We start from the raw sequence: 18761 nt of genomic DNA, 5'->3' as shown, positions 1-18761 counted from the left end.
AGTACCAGGGTAAGCAATTCAAGCTTTTGATTCAGGTAGTACTCATTCTTTTATTTCCCTAGGATGTCTACATAAGTTAGTCCTAAATCAAAAATCAAGAAAACCTATGCAAGTGGAATTGGCCAGTGAAAAGATTCTTTTCACACACATTGAGACAGACCTTATTCAGTTTAGTCTAGATGAGAACGTAACAGATCTATGCCGCAATAGAGCATCAGGGGAATAATCGTCAATTTTCAGTCCTCCAGACTCCAGTAGAGTATCAGGGTAAGCAATTCAAGCTTTTGATTGATTCAGGTAGTACTCATTCTTTTATTTCCCTAGGATGTCTACATAAGTTAGTCCTACATCAAAAATCAGGAAAACCTATGCAAGTGGAATTGGCGAGTGAAAAGATTCTTTTCACACACCTTGAGACAGACCTTATTCAGTTTAGTCTAGATGGGAACGTAACAGAGTGCTAGTTCAGAGTCTTACCCTTGGGAGTCTATGATGGAATCCTTGGAATGGATTGGCTCCACAAGAATCAAGCTGACATTCATTATCACAATGGAACCATCTCTTTCCTCGACCTTCACAGGAATAAAGTTCAAGGAACTGGAATTTTCGGATCCCCAGTGCTACAATTAGTCAAGGCTTCTAAATTGTTAAAAGGGCTCAGAAAGAGGCAAGCTATTTATGTCATTAAGATGAATCCAATAGACATAAAATGCAAGGCTAAAGAACCAGAGTGGTTGAGTGAGTATGCAGATGTGTTCCCTGAAGAGCTGACTGAGATGCCTCTGTCTCACAAGGTAGATCATGAGATCGAGTTAACCCCCAAAGCTCAGCCAGTAGCCCAGCGTGCATACAAAATGCCAGTCTCTGAAGCCATAGAACTTAAGGAGCAGTTAAGACAACTGTAACCCACTGTCTCACCTTGGGGTGCGCCCGTTCTCTTTCAAAAGAAGAAAGATGGAACGTTAAGACTCTGTATTGACTACAGAGGATTGAATCAATTAACAATTAAAAATAAGTATCCTATTCCTAGGATTGATGAATTTTTGGATCGGTTAAAAAGGACCCAAATATTCACAAAGATAGATCTCAAATCTGGGTACTACCAGATCCGAATCAAGGAACAGGATATCCCGAAGATAGCATTCAATACTCGCTATGGGCATTATGAGTTCACAGTCATGCCATTTGGATTGACTAATGCACGAGTGACATTTAATCATCTTATGTAGGATATTCTCATAGAATACTTGGATGATTTTGTTCTTGTCTTCTTTGATGATATCTTGGTATACTCAAAGAATGTTGCAGATCATGAAGATCATGTGCGCAAGGTCGTGGAAATCCTAAGGAAACACCAACTCTTTGCAAAAAAGAGCAAGTGTTCTTTCTCTATTGACCAGGTGGAATACTTGGGATTCATAGTATCAAAAGATGGGATTTCTCCTCACCCCGCAAAGATCCAAGCAGTCGTACAAGGAATCAATTAAAAATTAATTAAAAGACCTTAGCTTAAGGGTCAAGATTTTCTGAAATTTTTGGATTATGGTACAATTAAGGCTCTTATGGGCCAATAAGATTAATCCAAGTGTTGGAATGAGATAAATCCAATGAATAAAAGAAAATACCCAAAAATGAATAAATGGTCACATAAGATGAAGAGTTGACTGAGCACAAGGCTTATTAGTTAAAAATTATGAGATATTACTAAAAAAATGAGATATTTTAGAGGAATGATGAATTTTCGACACCTTGGTAAGGAAGGGGAGACCTTTGAGATAGGCACCTCCTTCACATGTGTGGGGGGGGTTTTTAATTCAAAAATATTAAGTTATTTTTATCTCTCCTCTCTCTTAAATCAAACTAGATCAAAATGGGAGCTAAACTGGTCCAAATCTTGTCCAAATTTAGCCAAACTGAAGCTAGAAAATTCTAGAACTTAGTTGGACTCAGTTAGTGGTCTCCCTCACCTATAAATAGACCCTCATTCTTTTGTATTCTCATTTGTGAACTAGACCATGCCAGTATTACATTAAAATAAGCATATTTTCTATTATCCCTTAAAAATCCTCTACATTTTGGAGAGATTGGAGCTTCTCTCTCTCTTCAACCATCCTTGGAGATTTCCTCTCAACACACTAACCAATTGATTGATTGGGGGCTTCTTCTAAAATAGAGAAGCAAGTAAAATCAAGAGGTAAGATATAATATCGTGGTTTTTCTCTAATATTCTCAATGTTTTCACTTCTTAACCCCTCTCAAGCTTGAGAAGTTCAAATGGATTGTTTTTCAATGCAAATTAAGATTTCTAAAGAATTCTAATGATTAATCACAAAAGTTTTCTTTATGCTTAATTTAGGATGTTTTTCTGTATATCTCTCTCTCCCCAAAAGAATGGTCATTCCTATGACCAATTCTCTATTCAAATGATGCTTCTCATTGATAAATTCTCAATTAAAAAATCAAACTCTATGCTAGTTAAGCTAGAGGTTAAAGAAATGGCTTTTTAATGCTTATATGCTAATAAAATTATGATAAACTTATGATTTAATTCCATAAATTGGATTTAGGTCTAAATGATAGTTATTCTATCATGATAATAGTATTACAAAGTCTTATTCATTCAAAATTTATTGAAAAATCTCAATAATAGCAGCAAAGCTATGGCAAAATTTTTAGAAACTAATACATAAATCATTTTTATGCATAATGTGAAAAAAAGAGGACTTCCTACCATATTCTAGGATTAGTCATCCTATGTTAAAAGAATGATTTTCATCACATCCATAGAAAACTAATTTTTAGTGTTTATACTTAAATAATTAATTAGAGAAAAAGAAGAATTTTAGATAAATTTATTTTTATGCATGAGAAAATTTAAATGATAAAAGAGGAATTCCCATGACATTTGAAATTCAATCATTTAAATGGTAAAAGTGAAATTCTTGGTATAATTGAATTAATAGATAGTCTTATTTGAATTTCAAAGAATAATTTTAGATAAATTTATTTTTATGCATGAGAAAATTTAAATGATAAAAGAGAAATTCCCATGACATTTAGAATTCAATCATTTAAATGGTAAAAGTGGAAGATTTGGTGTCTATGTTGATTATAGAAGAGAAGAGCTTGGGTCAAGACCAAGAGTCTTCACAAAACAAAAATAGTTCAGAGCAACAAGCCTTCTACACAAGTTCAGGAAGAGGACAAGGTAGAAGAGGCCATGTACGCGGCCAAGGAGGTGGTCGAACAGGTAATCAGAATTATGACCAGCAGCAACAACAACAACAACAGTCCCAGAGTTCACAACAGTAACAACACACAGGTGGAAGAGGCTAATTCAGAGGCAGGGGGAGTCAAAGAGGTCGTGGAAATTGGCAAAGGCAGTATAATGATACACGTGGATGCTTTTATTATGGTAAGCCTGGACATGTGCAGGCAGATTGTTATAAGAAGCAGGCTGACATGCAAAATGGAAAATTGCAGCAAAACAACTATGCATCCTTGAGGACAATGAAAGGTTGTTTGTTATGCAGCATGTCGTTAATGCCATGTCTGAAAATGTTGAAGCAGCACATAAAGATAATGTATGGTACGTTGATTCAGGTGCTTCGAACCACATGACAAGTCATGTGGGTGGTTCAAGGAGATGAAAAACCTTGAAAGACCAGGTTTTGTGGAAACAGGGAATGACACTGCTCATCCAATTGCCCATGTTGGAGATGTGCCATTATCTATGCAGGATGGCAAAGTCAAGTACCTTGCAGATGTACTTCATGTTCCGAACATAACAAAGAATCTGGTTTCAATTGGCCAAATGATTGAGCAGGGTTTGCAGGTTCGGTTTAACCCTGATGGTTGTTATGTTGAAGACTTTAAAGATAAGTGCAAGTTGGTTGCAAAAGGCAACAGAGTGGGCAGAATGTTTACATTGAATGTAAACATGCCTGAAGTGTGAGTGCTGCGATGTTTGCAAATGGTTCAGGAATTGTTGCAAACACAGACACTTGGCATAAAAGAATTGGACATGTGAATGTGCAGAGAATGAAGTCTATGCAGACTAAAGGAATTGTGATAGGGCTGCCAAAGTTTAAAGTTGAAGGTATGTAGAAAATATATGAAGCATGCCAATTTGGAAAGCAAACAAAGCATGTGTTTCCACGTGACAGAATTGTGAGCAGAAATGCACTAGATGTTGTGCATTCACATGTATGGGGTCCTATGAAGACCATGTCTATGGGAGGCTGCAGGTATTATGTGACATTTATTGATGACCACACAAGGAAAGTGTGGGTATACTTCATGAAGGAGAAGAGTGAGGTGTTCACTCATTTTCAGAATTTTAGAGTTATGGTTGAAAAGCAAACAGGGAAACATGTAAAGTGCCTAAGGTCAGATGGAGGGGGAGAGAGTACTTCTCCAATGAGTTCTCTGAATTTTTGCAGAAGAATGGTATTCACAGACAGTTTACATGCAAATACCCTCTGCAGCAAAATGGAGTTGTTGAGCTGAAAAACAGGCACATTGTTGAGATTGCGCGAGCATTGATGGGAGAGAAGAACATGCCGCATAGCTATTGGGCTGAGGCTATTTCTACACAGCAGTTTACATCATGAACATGACTCCAACTGCAGCCATACATGATGTAACTCCAGAGGAGAGGTTTACTGGCAAAAAACTTGATTTGTCTCATTTGAAAGTCTTTGGAGGCATTGCATATGTGCATGTGCCAGATGAGCTAAGAACTAAGCTGGATCCAAAAGCTGAAAAATGTGTGTTTATTGGGTATTCCCTTGAGCAAAAGGGATATAGGTGTTATAACCTTGCTACACGTGAGTTGAGGGTAAGCAGGGATGTTGTTTTTGATGAGATGAGCAGCTGGTAAGCTGTTGAGAAAGAAGCTGTTGGGGCTAATGTGAGTGGAAATGTAGTTGCACAGAATGCAAGTCAGCAATCACAGTCTTTGAGTGGACCAGGAGAATCCTCATCTAGTGGTTCAGTTGATAGACCATGGAGTGGCAGTAAGCTGCGTCATAATAGCGGTCCTACAAATGTGATCAGTACATCACATAAAGACAAAGAGAAAGTGGTTGAGCCCCTTAGTATGCCTGACATTTCTGCAGGGCATTCTCATGTTGATGGAGAGTCTAGTGGCTCAGAGATGAGCCTTGATGAGGATCTTGGGATACCAGCTATGAGAACACCTAGTGTAAAGAAGGCCATGGAAGCCATGAATGCAAAGCTACGAAGATCTGGGAGAGTGAAGAATCCTGTGCAGAGGTTTACCTATGATGGTTATGTGGCACATCACTATGCATACATGGCAAAAGTTGTGCAGGTTCTAGAGCTTGCATGCATTGATGAGGCTGTTGGAAATGTGTGTTGGGAGAAAGCTATGGATGAGGAGATGTATGCACTATATGGAAATGAGACTTGGGATTTAGTGCAATTGCTTAAAGGCAAGAAAGCCATTGGATGCAAGTGGTTGTACAAAGTAAAACATGACAGGCAAAAGTTGTGCAGGTTCTAGAGCTTGCATGCATTGATGAGGCTGTTGGAAATGTGTGTTGGGAGAAAGCTATGGATGAGGAGATGGATGCACTATATGGAAATGAGACTTGGGATTTAGTGCAATTGCTTAAAGGCAAGAAAGCCATTGGATGCAAGTGGTTGTACAAAGTAAAACATGACAGGCTAGATTGGTAGCCAAAGGATATGCGCAGACATATGGCATTGATTATGAGAGGAAACTTTCAGCCCAGTTGCCAAGATGGCAATAGTGAGAGTTGTGATAGCAGTGGCTCCGTCAAAGCAATGGTCTTTACATCAGATGGATGTAAAGAATGCATTCTTGCATGGGGATTTGTAGGAAGAGGTGTATATGTTGCAACCACCTAGTTATGAGGATGTGAGTCACCCCGAGCATGTTTGCAGGTTAAAGAAAGCCTTGTATGGCTTTAAAAAAGCACCAAGAGCATGGTCTGATAAGATTTCTGAATATCTTGTCACTATTGGCTTTCATGTAGTCAATGCAGATTTCTCACTGTATGTGAGATAGAGTGATAGAGGGGTTGTGCTTGTTGTCATCTATGTAGATGACCTGATCATTACGGGGGACCATGATGCAGAGATCTTTGATGTAAAGATCTTGCTTTAGACAGAAGTTTGAGAGATGAAGGATCTAGGGAAGCTCAGATATTTCTTGGGCACTGAGGTGATTAAGTCACTACATGGTATTGGATTACTGCAGAGACAGTATGGCTTGGACATGTTGTCCAAGTATGGTATGATAGGCTGTAAGCCTATCTGAGTGCCATTGGATCAGAATGGCAAGTTGAGTGTAGATTCAGGAGAGATTTTGGAGGATCCTACTATGTATAGGCGCATAGTAGGAATCTTGATCTACATGATGATCACCAGGCCAAATTCGAGCTATGCTATTGGGTTGGTGAGTCAGTTTATATAGGTTCCTCGGAAGTTGCATTTGGATGCATTGAGATGCATACTGAGGTATGTGAGGTCTACTTTGCATTGTGGACTATTTTATGAAACTGGGACAGCGATATGTGTACATGGGTACACAGATGTTGATTGGGCTGGTAGTATCTCAGATAGAAGATCTACTAGTGGCTTCATATTTTCTTTGGGGAGTGTTGTGACTTGGAGCAGCAAGAAGCAGCCTACGGTTGCTCTATCCAATACTACAGAGGTACTGCTATGGCAGCATGTGAGGTAGCTTGGTTGAGAAAGCTACTTGAAGATTTGGGTCCATCAGTTGTGGATAGACAAGTTGTCATTTTCTGTGACAGCATTAGCAATATACAGTTGGCCAAGAACCCAATTTTTTATGCTCGCACAAAGTATATAGAGGTCCACTACCATTTTGTCAAAGAGAAGGTTTTGGCAGGAGACATTGACCTTGTTTATGTCAGTACACACAGGATCAGGTCGCTGACATCTTCACGAAAGCATTGGGTACAGAGAAGCTCCACAGATTCAGGGCTTCACTTGGTGTACATGAGATGGAGTTGAGCTCGAGGGAGAGTGTTAAGATATCGAGCTCATCTAGTGAGGCGGTGGACACTGATGACCCGCCTGGGGGATAGGCCGCCCCACACTTACACCACTGGCATGGTTGGTGAGATCATGGGTGATATGCAGCCAGTGGGATGACAAGCTGTGTGACAGCCATTCTTGAGACTGGCATAGTTATAGCGCCAGCTCATTTAGTTGGGTTCACACTATAAAGAACCCTAGTATGTGTTTGGTTGAGTACCTTTTCATATGGTGTGTACTCTTATCTTTGTATATGGTGTGTTGAGTGTTGTGTGAAGAAGAAGAAGATTTTCAGCCTCTCACCTTGTGTGTTCTCTTTTAGGGTTTTGTGAGTGTGTGTGTGCTTGCAAGAGCTCAAGCTCTCTTCTCCCCTACATCTTTTCAAGGGTTAGGCTGGATCGGGGGATTCTTGCAATACCATTAAGTTACGATTAGTTACGTTAGTTAGATTAAGTCCTGAGAAGACCCTTGTTATGTGGGAGAGAATCAACGGGACTGTGTCTCATTAAAGGAGGAAAAAAGCGGTGATTCTATGGACCAAGTGCAAGTCTCTTCTTTAATCTGACCATGTGACTTCAGGTTCGGTCGTCCGATCAGTTTTTGAATAGTTAAGACTTTGATCCGTTAGATTAATTCTCCTGTTCGAAGATTTTCCCTAGAGGAATGGCCCATGCCTTTCGGGCGAGGGAAGTTTTTTCGGGTTCGATTTTCGGAGGAACTGCCAGACTAGTCTCTTGTCCAAACATCCATGGGGTGAGGCCCCGAGTGTGGATCCATGCCAGCCGCGAGAGGTTGACGCTGCTTCCGCCACCAACGCCCTCGGAGGGGGCGCCGCGGAGGGGGTGGGGGTCTCAGAGGAGGTGAGATTTGAGGATGAGAAGAGTTAGAAGCTACTTGGTGATATGGATGAGCCCATGGATATCATTTATTGTGACAATATGAGTAGCATATAGTTGGTAAGTAACCCAATATACCATGCGATAATGAAGCACATTGAGGTGCATTATCACTTTGTGAGGGAGAAGGTTCTAGCAACAAGTGATATAGATCTAGTATATATTAACACAGAGGATCCAGTAGATGGCTGACATCTTCATGAAGGCATTAGGCACATAGAAGCTCCACAAGTTTAGGAGCTTACTTGAAGTGCAATGTGTGGCCTTGAGCTTAAGGGGGAGTGTTGAGATATCGAGCTCAATTAGTGCTAAGATGGTGAGCTCAACTAGTGCTAAGATGAAAAGCATTGTGACACAAAGGGGGTTCATTGAAATGAGATATTCTTCTTTAGAAGGAAAGTTAACGGAGATGCTATCTTTTCATATCATTGTATGAACATTTGATACCATTTAGTCAACTCCTGTGACTTCTTTTACTATCTTGGGTTCTAGCAAATCTATGACTTCTTGAACATTTGATACCATTTAGTCATTGTATGAACATTTGATACCATTTAGTCAACTCCTGTGACTTCTTTTACGATCTTGGGTTCTAGCAAATCTATGACTTCTTGAATGTTGATGGGATCTACAGACAAGCCATCCTTAGATACCATCATTGGATACTATGTATCCTAAGTATTCTATATGATTGATGAAGAAAGTACACTTACTCTTTTTAAAAGACTAAGTGCTTCCTTAGGATTTCTCGGATTGCAATATATCAAATTGTCATTAAAAAAGAAACAAAAAAACCATCCAAGTGGTCTCTCAAGATTTCTTGGCCGGTTGAATGTGGTAGGAGAATTTATCAACCCAAATGGCATAACTATAAACTCATAATGCCCATACCAAGTATTGAACTATGTTTTTGGAATATCTTGCTCCTTGATTTTGATTTAAATCTTGATTTCAGATCACTCTTTGTAAAGATGAGGGCACCATGAAACCGATCCAAGAGCTCGTCAAATCTAGGGATAGGGTACTTATTTTTTATGGTCAAAGCCCCCCATGATAATATATGTATACTTATTTTTTATGGAGAAATAATTTAGCCCCCCATGATAATATATGTATACTGATTTTCTTATTTTTTATGGTCAAATGATTTAGCCTCCCATGATAATATATGTATACTTATTTTCTTATCTTTTATGGTCAAATGATTTAGCCTCCCATGATTATCTATGCATAGCCTAAGCATACCATCCTTCTTCCTTTGGGAAACAATTAGTGCACCCTAAGGTGATACATTGGGTCATATGGATCCTTACTCTAGAATTTGATCAATTTCTCTTGAAGTCACCTCATCTTCTACAAGGTTGATTCATCCCATGATAATACTATGTATAATAGCCTAAGTGTACTAGTCTTCTTTTGGAAAAGAAATAGTGCACCCTAAGGTGACCATACCATCCTTCTTCTTTCAGAAAATAATTAGTTCACCCTAAGGTGAGTGTTCTATCCTTCTTTTTAATTGGTCAATTTATTCATCCACCGTACCGGAAGCTCACCATTTAAATCAAACCGTACCGGGAAGCTCACCATTTAGTCATAGGCCGCTTCCTTGGTCCCTCATCCACCGTACCGGAAGCTCACCATTTAAATCGAACCGGGGCTAGTCAAGACCTCAGCCGACCTTGCTACGCGAGACGTCCTCCATTGACTCTCCGTTAGCTGTTGCAACTTTATCATTTAGGTCTCCATAATCTCATTCACAAGATGGTCAAAATGCTTCCCTAGCATTCTTGACATAAAACAGTCATTTAAAAACAGGTTTTATAAATACAATTTCTAACGAACTCTCATCTTTCCACATTGTTCCATATCATTTCTCGTTATTCCACATTCTTCTACATCAATTCACATTGCTTATTCCGTATCCAGTCATATGTATTCCCATCGTCCTTCATCCATTCTCATCGAATCACATCATATTATATCTCATCACATCTATCCACATCTATCCTAATCACATCACATCACAACATCTCATCACATCTATCCACATCTATCCTGATCACATCACATCACAACATATTGCATCTCATCCATTCATATCACATCACATCCATCTACATTCATTCACATCCACATATCATCACATCACGTTCACATCTATTTACATTACTTCACCCAAGTCCACATCACATCACATCTCACCTATCCACATCATATCTCATCCATTCATATCTAACCAGATCCACATCACATCACTTCCATTCACATCTCAATACATCACATTCACATTCACATCCATCCTCATCTCATATCTAACCAGATCCACATCACATCACTTCCATTCACATCTCATTACATCACATTCACATCCATCCTATCTCGTCACATCCATCCTCATCTTATCACATCTCGTTCACATCCATCCACATCACATCTCATTCATTCCATCCACATTACATCACATCCACATCTATCCATATCCCACCACATCCATTCACAGCTCATCACATTCATCCACATCCATTCGTTCATTTACATTCACATCTATCCATATCCACACATATCATCACATCTCATTCTCATCCATTTACATCCTTTCACATATCATCACATCTCATCACATTCACATCCACATCTACATCCATTTATATCACATCGCATCTCATCGCATCCACATCCACATCCATTTACATCACATCACATCTCATCACATCTTATCACATTGCATTCACATTTAGTACCATTTTCTACTTTTAATATTGCGATAGGACTTTTCTAAGTTTCTGCCAATTGCTTGGCCTAGTTAAAGGTACTTTTTCTCGATGGATATTTTCATATTCTTTCTCAAATTTCTCAAGTGAAATATATTCAATATTCTTCTTTTGAGTAAAAGATTCATGGGATTTACAAAAATCAATTCTACCCATATTTTCTAATAAAATTAATAATACTCAAAATTTCGCTTTTGATAAATACTCGTAATTTGAATGATGCCAAAAATTCCTCTTTTACCATTTAATTACTTGGATCTCAAATATCATGGGAATTCCTCTTTTTGCATAAAAATAAATTTACCAAAAATTCCTCTTTTACCATTTAATTACTTGGATCTCAAATATCATGGGAATTCCTCTTTTTTGTATAAAAATAAATTTACCAAAATTTACTCTTTTCTCATAATCAATTAATCATGCATAATTACAAAAAAAAAATTCTCATGAATATGATGAAAATAATTCTTTTTGCATAGGATGTCCAATCCTAGAATATGGCACTTTTAGCATTATGCATAAAAATAAGATATGTATTATTTTTTAAAAATTTTACCATAGCTTTGCTGCTATTACTGATAATTCTCAAAAAAAAATTTCTAAGGAATAAAAGCTTGTAATGAAAATATGATAGTAGTTTCTCTTTTATGCTTAAAATCAAACTACAAATTTAAATCATAATTTTAACCATAATCATAAACTTAATTATGATTATCCCACTAGATTAAGCTCATTCCATTATTTCTCTTTTCCCAAATTGATAGGATAATCTATTTCTCATTTAGAATCAATCCAAGTAGTTTTTAACTACTTGTAAATATAAAAGAAATAACCATTATTTTGTTAACACAAAATCATAAGAATATCATTTTCTTAATCTCTAACTTAACAAGCCTAGAGTTTAGCTTTGAATTAAGAGACTATCATTGAGAAGCATCCTTTTTCAAGAGATTTAGCATAAAGATGGCTATTCTTTTAGAGAGAGAAATTTACTTAAAGAAAGCATTACAATTTAAGCATAAAGGTTAACTTAATAGGCTAAGGTTATTAAGTCTAACAAGATATTCTCCCTAAGGAATAGGATATTTGTCCAAAGATCCTATAATCTTTTGGCTAACTTCTCCATAATCATGGCTAACTTTAAGTTAGAAGCATAGTATGGTTTCCATAATCATGGCTAACTTTAAGTTTGCAGCATAGTAAGGTTACCATGGAAATATGTCAATCTCTAGAATATACTTCCTCTTCTCCCATGATCCCACATATGAATCCAAATATGGTGATGTTGATAATAACTATGGGGAAAATAATAGTCTTTGAATAGTATTTGATGACTTTGGGGAGGTCACTGGCCAAATGCTGTAATGCAATGCACGTGTCTTCTTGTTGTAGTGCCAAGAATTGACTATGAGTCATAGAATAAAATGACACCTACATGTTTATTTCAAAAATTATTTTCCATACTCAACAGGATTATATCTAAAATTATTCTTAAGATAGTTATGGAATGTCTACATATCCAAAAAGAATCTCTGAGTTATACAAACCAAGTCAAGGGGATTATATGTGAAATTATTCTTAAGTTAGCTATGGAATGCATACATATTCAAAAAGAATCTTTGAGTCATACAAGGCACAATGTTTCATCTTTAGAAGATCAACAAGATTTATTTTCCATAGTCAAGGGGATTATATTTGAAACCATTCTTGAGGTAGCTATGGAATGCATACATATCCAAAAAGAATATCCTAGTCATGCAAGACACATCATGTCACAACATTTATTTTCCATAATTAAGGGGATTATATCTAAAACCATTCTTAAGATAGCTATAGAATGTGTACCTATCCAAAAAGAAAGATAAGAGTCATTCTACAAGCCACATCGTGTCACAATCTTTAGAAGTCAACAAGGTCCCTTAGAATCCTAATGTCTTTAGGGATATGATAATTTTATAACCAGGAAACAACCACCTAAAATCAATGATCTCTCGGATCTCTTGGTAAAATTTTCTATTACTAGAATAATTATCTATATCTATGATCCGATAGTAGTCTACTAGACCTATGATGTCTAACTCATGATAAACTATTATATTCTGATTTAGTATCTCAACATCCCCTATGGGAATCAAAATAGCATAAGAAAGAAAATCCTCTTCCCAAAATTGTGACCACTAGGAGTGTTCGTGCCATTGAAATAGTTCTCTTTACGGGTGCATATTTGTAAAAGCAATCTCTTTCTTGTTTACATCATCTTATCTCATCTTCGATATAGGAGAATTGTTATCCCTAGATGACATGGTTCCTACATTTGAAAATCAAATGTCTAAGTTTATAAAATAATTTTAAACTCAATACTAAAAATTCAAAAAGATATCTTTAATACTTTGTTATTTAAATACAATGAGCGTATGCTAGCTCAGGCCATCATCTCAAACCCTGTCCTTCATAGTATATTCTTCATAGTATGGAAATAATTTCCTGGGGACACACCATAATATACGGGTTCAAAAATTCTCATAGGAACTAAAATGTTGTCTTGTAGTACAAAATAATAGAAAGTCATATAAATAGATCTAAGAAGACGTAGGTCAAAGATTAAGGGTCTATATAATATTTATGTATCCATACCCTCAATCGTCATCACCAGATCATGGTAAAAATAATGTTCTCTATGCACTCTTATGGATACACATGGACCCGCTCCTCACAATATCATATGTGCCTCTTTAATGATCCCATGTCAAAAAGTGGAGATGAGCAAAAAATGCTAAGCACAATGGCTTTACGATTATCCGACTGCTAGGAGGCAAGGTGGTTGAAAGCGAAAGCAATCATCTTGTCCTCACGGGATAATCATGATACTCGAGAGTGACTTACTTAGGGCCTCTCATATAATTATCCCCACATTAGGCTATCTCAGCAACTCCTCGAGGATCAACTAGAAAAATCCTTCCCTTAGAAATGTAGGTGATTCCTCCAAGTTTCTTTGGCTATCTAAATTTTCCTTTTCCTAATGTTTTTAGATCCATTGGTTGAGCCTAGTCCCATCTAATCATCATGGGTCTAGCCATCTACCCACACTCAAGCTATGGATCTAGTGTCAAGTACTCACCCACCCATCACTTTTGCTTTCACACATGCACACCTCTAGAAAACAATTATGCATAGACTCCTCTTTAAAACATGCACACCTCTAGAAAACAATTATGCATAGACTCCTCTTTAAAACATTATCTTTCCCTAAATTACTTTTATTTTAAATCAATGTATGTAACATAATCTTAATAGCGGACTTATCATCATGGATCATCATCATATAACCATCCATAATTTTAACATCATATGTATAATGAAATATACAGAACTAGTTCCTTTAGGTCCACACAATAGCATGCATAGACTCCTCTTTAGAACATTGTCTTTCCCTAAATTACTTTTATTTTAAATCAATGTCTGTAACATAATCTTAATAAGGGATTTATCATCATGATTATCATCATATAAACATCCATAATTTTAACATCATATAGACTCCTCTTTAAAACATTGTCTTTCCCTAAATTACTTTTATTTTAAATCAATGTCTGTAACATAATCTTAATAAGGGATTTATCATCATGATCATCATCATATAAACATCCATAATTTTAACATCCATAAACCAATATGCAGAACCAGTTCCTTTAGGTCCACACAATAGCATGCATTTTAGACCTGCTATTGTATATAATGAAATATGCAAAACCAATTCCTTTAGGTCCACATAGTAGCAGGTACTTTAGACCTCACTTTTCATAGCTTGATACTCTAGGTCTCTTGAGGATTAGACCATTCCAATTCTATTTTTAATAGGTAGATCAACAAGGCATCATCTCGTCACATAACACTCCCTAGGAATGGTTCCTCCAATGGAGTCATACATATATCACTCTCCTCTACTCTAAACATGCAATTAGGGCCATGAGATTACATGAGAGCCTGCCCACCTTTAAACCGCTTCTTTTAGCCAAGCATAGGGAACATGGTTCAAGAGGCTGCTTTGATGCTCCTTGCCCAACCGTACCTGAGATCACACCCTTATTGCTCTTCTTAATCACAACCTCAGAAGACCTCCCCATGGAGGTACCATGTAGGTGACACTCCATGGTAGCTTCACTGTGGCAACTTCATTGTGGCACTGCCCCATGGAGGTGACACTCACATGATAGCTTCACTATGGAGGTGACACTCACATGACAGCTTCACTATGGCAACTTCATTGTTGCACAATGCCACCTCATCAACGTGCTGAACTTAATTCTCATATGTGGGGATCCTGATGCATCATGACACACATGGGCTCACATGGCCTGTAATGAATTCTTGTTAATTACATCAATAATTGCATTTCATAATCAATGTATAGTTATTTTCAATTAACCTTGGCATCACATAAACCAAGATAAAAAACATATTTTTTGGCATTATGAACACATCACATTCCCTTCTCACAAGGAGTTCTTAATCATAGTTGAGGTCTTCCTAGTTAGATTATCCCCTATTCCCCCTTCATTTTGGTGGGTTAAGTTTTTGTCATAGGCAACTATTATTTTGATAAAGAAAATGACTACAAAAATTATAACGAAAAGAACCAGCCCGATCTTAGGATAGGTGTGAGATCCCACCCCCTCCTCCGCGATGCCCCCTCCGAAGGCGCTGGTGGTGGGCGAAAACAGTGTCAGTCTCTCGCGCAGGGTAGGGATCCACACTCGGGGCCTCGCCCCCAGATATCCGGACAAGAGACTAGCCCGGTGGTTCCTCCGAAACCGAACCTGGAAAAACTTCCCTCGCCCATTCCACCATGAAAATCATCTAACGAGAGAATTGATCTAACAAGTCAAAGTCTTAACTAACCAAACTGATCCAACCAAACTCGAAAGTCACATGGTCAGATCAAAGAATAGACTTGCACTTGGTCCATAGAATCATCGCTTTTTTCCTCCTTTAGCAAGGCACAGCCCCGGTGATTCCCTCCCTCACAACAAGGGTCTTCCTACTACTTATTCTAACTAACGTAACTATTTGTATCGCACAAATCCCCCAATCCAGCCTCGGCCCATGGGTTAGCCAACCTCTCAAACCACTATATTGGTGGGATTTCTTTATAAAAATTTAGTTCTGTTTTGCCCGGGTACCAAGGAAAGGAGTTCCCAAGCCCCCTAGCCGACGTTTCAAGTAAAATTCAAGGTAGTCATACCACTTACACACCCAATATGAAATTTCCATTTTAACATATTCGGCTGTCTTTAAAACAATCTTTCAATGAAATCATAGTATTACTGATCATAATCCTCCAAAATATTGAGTCCATTGTTTTACAAAATATATCATCCGGACTCTCCATTGAAGACCAGCTGGTCAACCAACGAGATCCAATATCAAAAATCCATTCACAAATGTCATTCTTTTGGTTCATCTATATATCTTCCTCGACGTACGCATGGGTGTCCTAGCACCGCGAGCCCGTGCATCACTTGGTCATCAGAACCCTCTAGGATCCTACTTAGGTGTCCTAGCACTTCACTCAGGGACCGCTTCGTCGGTCCTCGCCCATCGTACCGGAAGCGCACCATTTTAACCATATTGAGGCTGGTCAAGACCTCGGCAAGTTTTGCCGCGAGCGACATCCCTTGACGTCTCCCCGCCAGCTATATTGCAACGAGTCTCTCCTTAGTTAAACACATACCAAATGCTTCTTCCAGCATTCTGGCGTAAAATAGTCCTTTTAAAAAAAACAGAGATTCTATACAAGTAGAATTCTCGGTTCGAGATTGGTTCCACAAAACCCTTTTCCCTTAATCTAGATTTTCTTAATGAGAATCATTGATCTCTCATCAGGGTAATCTACCCATCATTTGACTGAATTTCCAACTAGATTCTTGGTGATTTTTGGTGATTTTTTCGGTTAAGGAAAAACTATGCTAATTTAACAGTAGTCTATTCTTTGTGTCAAGAATTGGAATTGGTCACGAGGTTTTTGCTTGATTCAGATTCGAGAGATGGGCAAGTAGTTTACTGGCCGTCCCTCTCACAATCATGGTCTACTAACCAAAATTATTCTAACTTTGATTCCTAAGGATTTTCTTCAAATAAAAATCTACTGAACTTCTAACCGTAAGGAAAATTCTAACTTTATGAATTTCATTCCTTCCTAACCATAATGGATTAAGAAATGGTTCTATATGAGAATATTGGATTTTTATAAAAATACTCTTCTTCCATTAATCTAAATTTGGTTAAATATCAATTTGGTGATTTATCCACATAAAATATCTAAGAATATTCTTTCTACCAATTTAATTATCAACCCTAATTTTTTAGGTGAAATTATGGTAAAAATTCCTCTTTTGTCCACCAATATTTAATTTAAACCTTTATCTACTTAAAATACCATAAACATTCTTCTTTCAATTAAATACAAATATCCATTTTTTTTAATATGCTTAAAATTTCTCTTTTTGCATTTAAATGATTGAATTCCAAATGTCATGGAAATTTCTCTTTTATCATAAAATAAATTTATCTAAAATTTTTCTTTTTTAAATTAAATAAAAATACCTATTATTTCAAATATGCCAAAAATTTCTCTTTTTGTATTTAAATGATTGAATTCCAAATGTCATAGGAATTCCTCTTTTATCATTTAATAAATTTATCTAAAATTTCTCTTTTTTAAAATTAAATAAAAATATCCATTATTTTAAATATGCCAAAAATTCCTCTTTTTGTATTTAAATGATTGAATTACAAATGTCATGGGAATTCCTCTTTTATCAAAAAAATAAATTTATCTAAAATTTTTCTCTTTTAAATTAAATAAAAATATCCATTATTTCAAATATGCCAAAAATTTCTCTTTTTCTATTTAAAAGATTGAATTCCAAATGTCATGGGAATTCCTCTTTTATCATTTAAAAAATTCTTATGCATAAAAATTTTTTATCAAAAATTTCTTTTTTCTTTTAATTAAATATTTATGCATAAATACTAAAAATTTATTTCACATGAATATGATGAAAATCATTCTTTTTGCATAGGATGTCCAATCCTAGAATATGGCACGAAGTCCTCTTTTAGCATTATGCATAAAATAAGATATGTATTATTTTTTAAAAATTTTACCATTACTGATCATTTTTAATTTTCTGAAAATTTTACCATTACTGATAATTTTTAATTTTTTTTTTAAAGAATAAAACATTGTAATGCAAATATAATAGAAGATCTATTCTTAAGCTTAAATCTAAACTATGAATTTAAATCATAATTTTAACCATAATCATAAACTTAATTATGATATTCTACTAGATTAAGCTTTTTCCATTTTTTCTCTTTTTCCAGATTGATAGGATTATCTCTTTCTCATTTAGAATCAATTAAAGTAGTTTTTAACTACTTATAAATAATCTAAAGGAATTAACATAAAAGCATAAAAATACCATTTTATTCTCTAGTTTAACAAGCTTAGAGTTTTGTTTTGAATTAAGAATTTATCAATGTGAAGCATTCTTTTGCTAAAGAATCAGCCATAGGAATGACTATTCTTTTTGAGAGAGAGAGATATACATAAGAAAGCATTCTAATTAAGCATAAAGATTAACTTTTTCTTTATTACACATATAAATTCTTAGGGAAAGCTTGATTTGAATTTAAAACAATCAATTAGAAAACTTCTCAAGCTTGAGAGGGGTTGAGAAGAGAAGTCATTTGAGAAAATTTAACAAAAAACCATAAAATTCATTCTTACCTCCAAGATTAGCTTGCTTCTTTTTCTAGAAGTGAAGCTCCCAACCAATCAATTGGTTTAGCAAGTGGAGAAGAGAGCTCCAAGAGTTGTTGAAGAGAGAGAGAAGCTCCAAGCTCCCCAAAAGTAGAGGATTTTTAAGGGATAATAGAAAATATGATTATTTTAATGTAATACTGGCATGGTATAGCTCACAAATGAGAATACAAAAGAATGAGGGTCTATTTATAGGTGAGGGAGGCCACTAACTAA

Source organism: Cibotium barometz, chromosome 39 (genome assembly GCF_041138505.1).
Source record: "Cibotium barometz isolate CiBa-2024 chromosome 39, ASM4113850v1, whole genome shotgun sequence".
Classification (NCBI taxonomy): Eukaryota; Viridiplantae; Streptophyta; class Polypodiopsida; order Cyatheales; family Cibotiaceae; genus Cibotium; species Cibotium barometz.
This window is presented reverse-complemented; position numbering follows the sequence as displayed.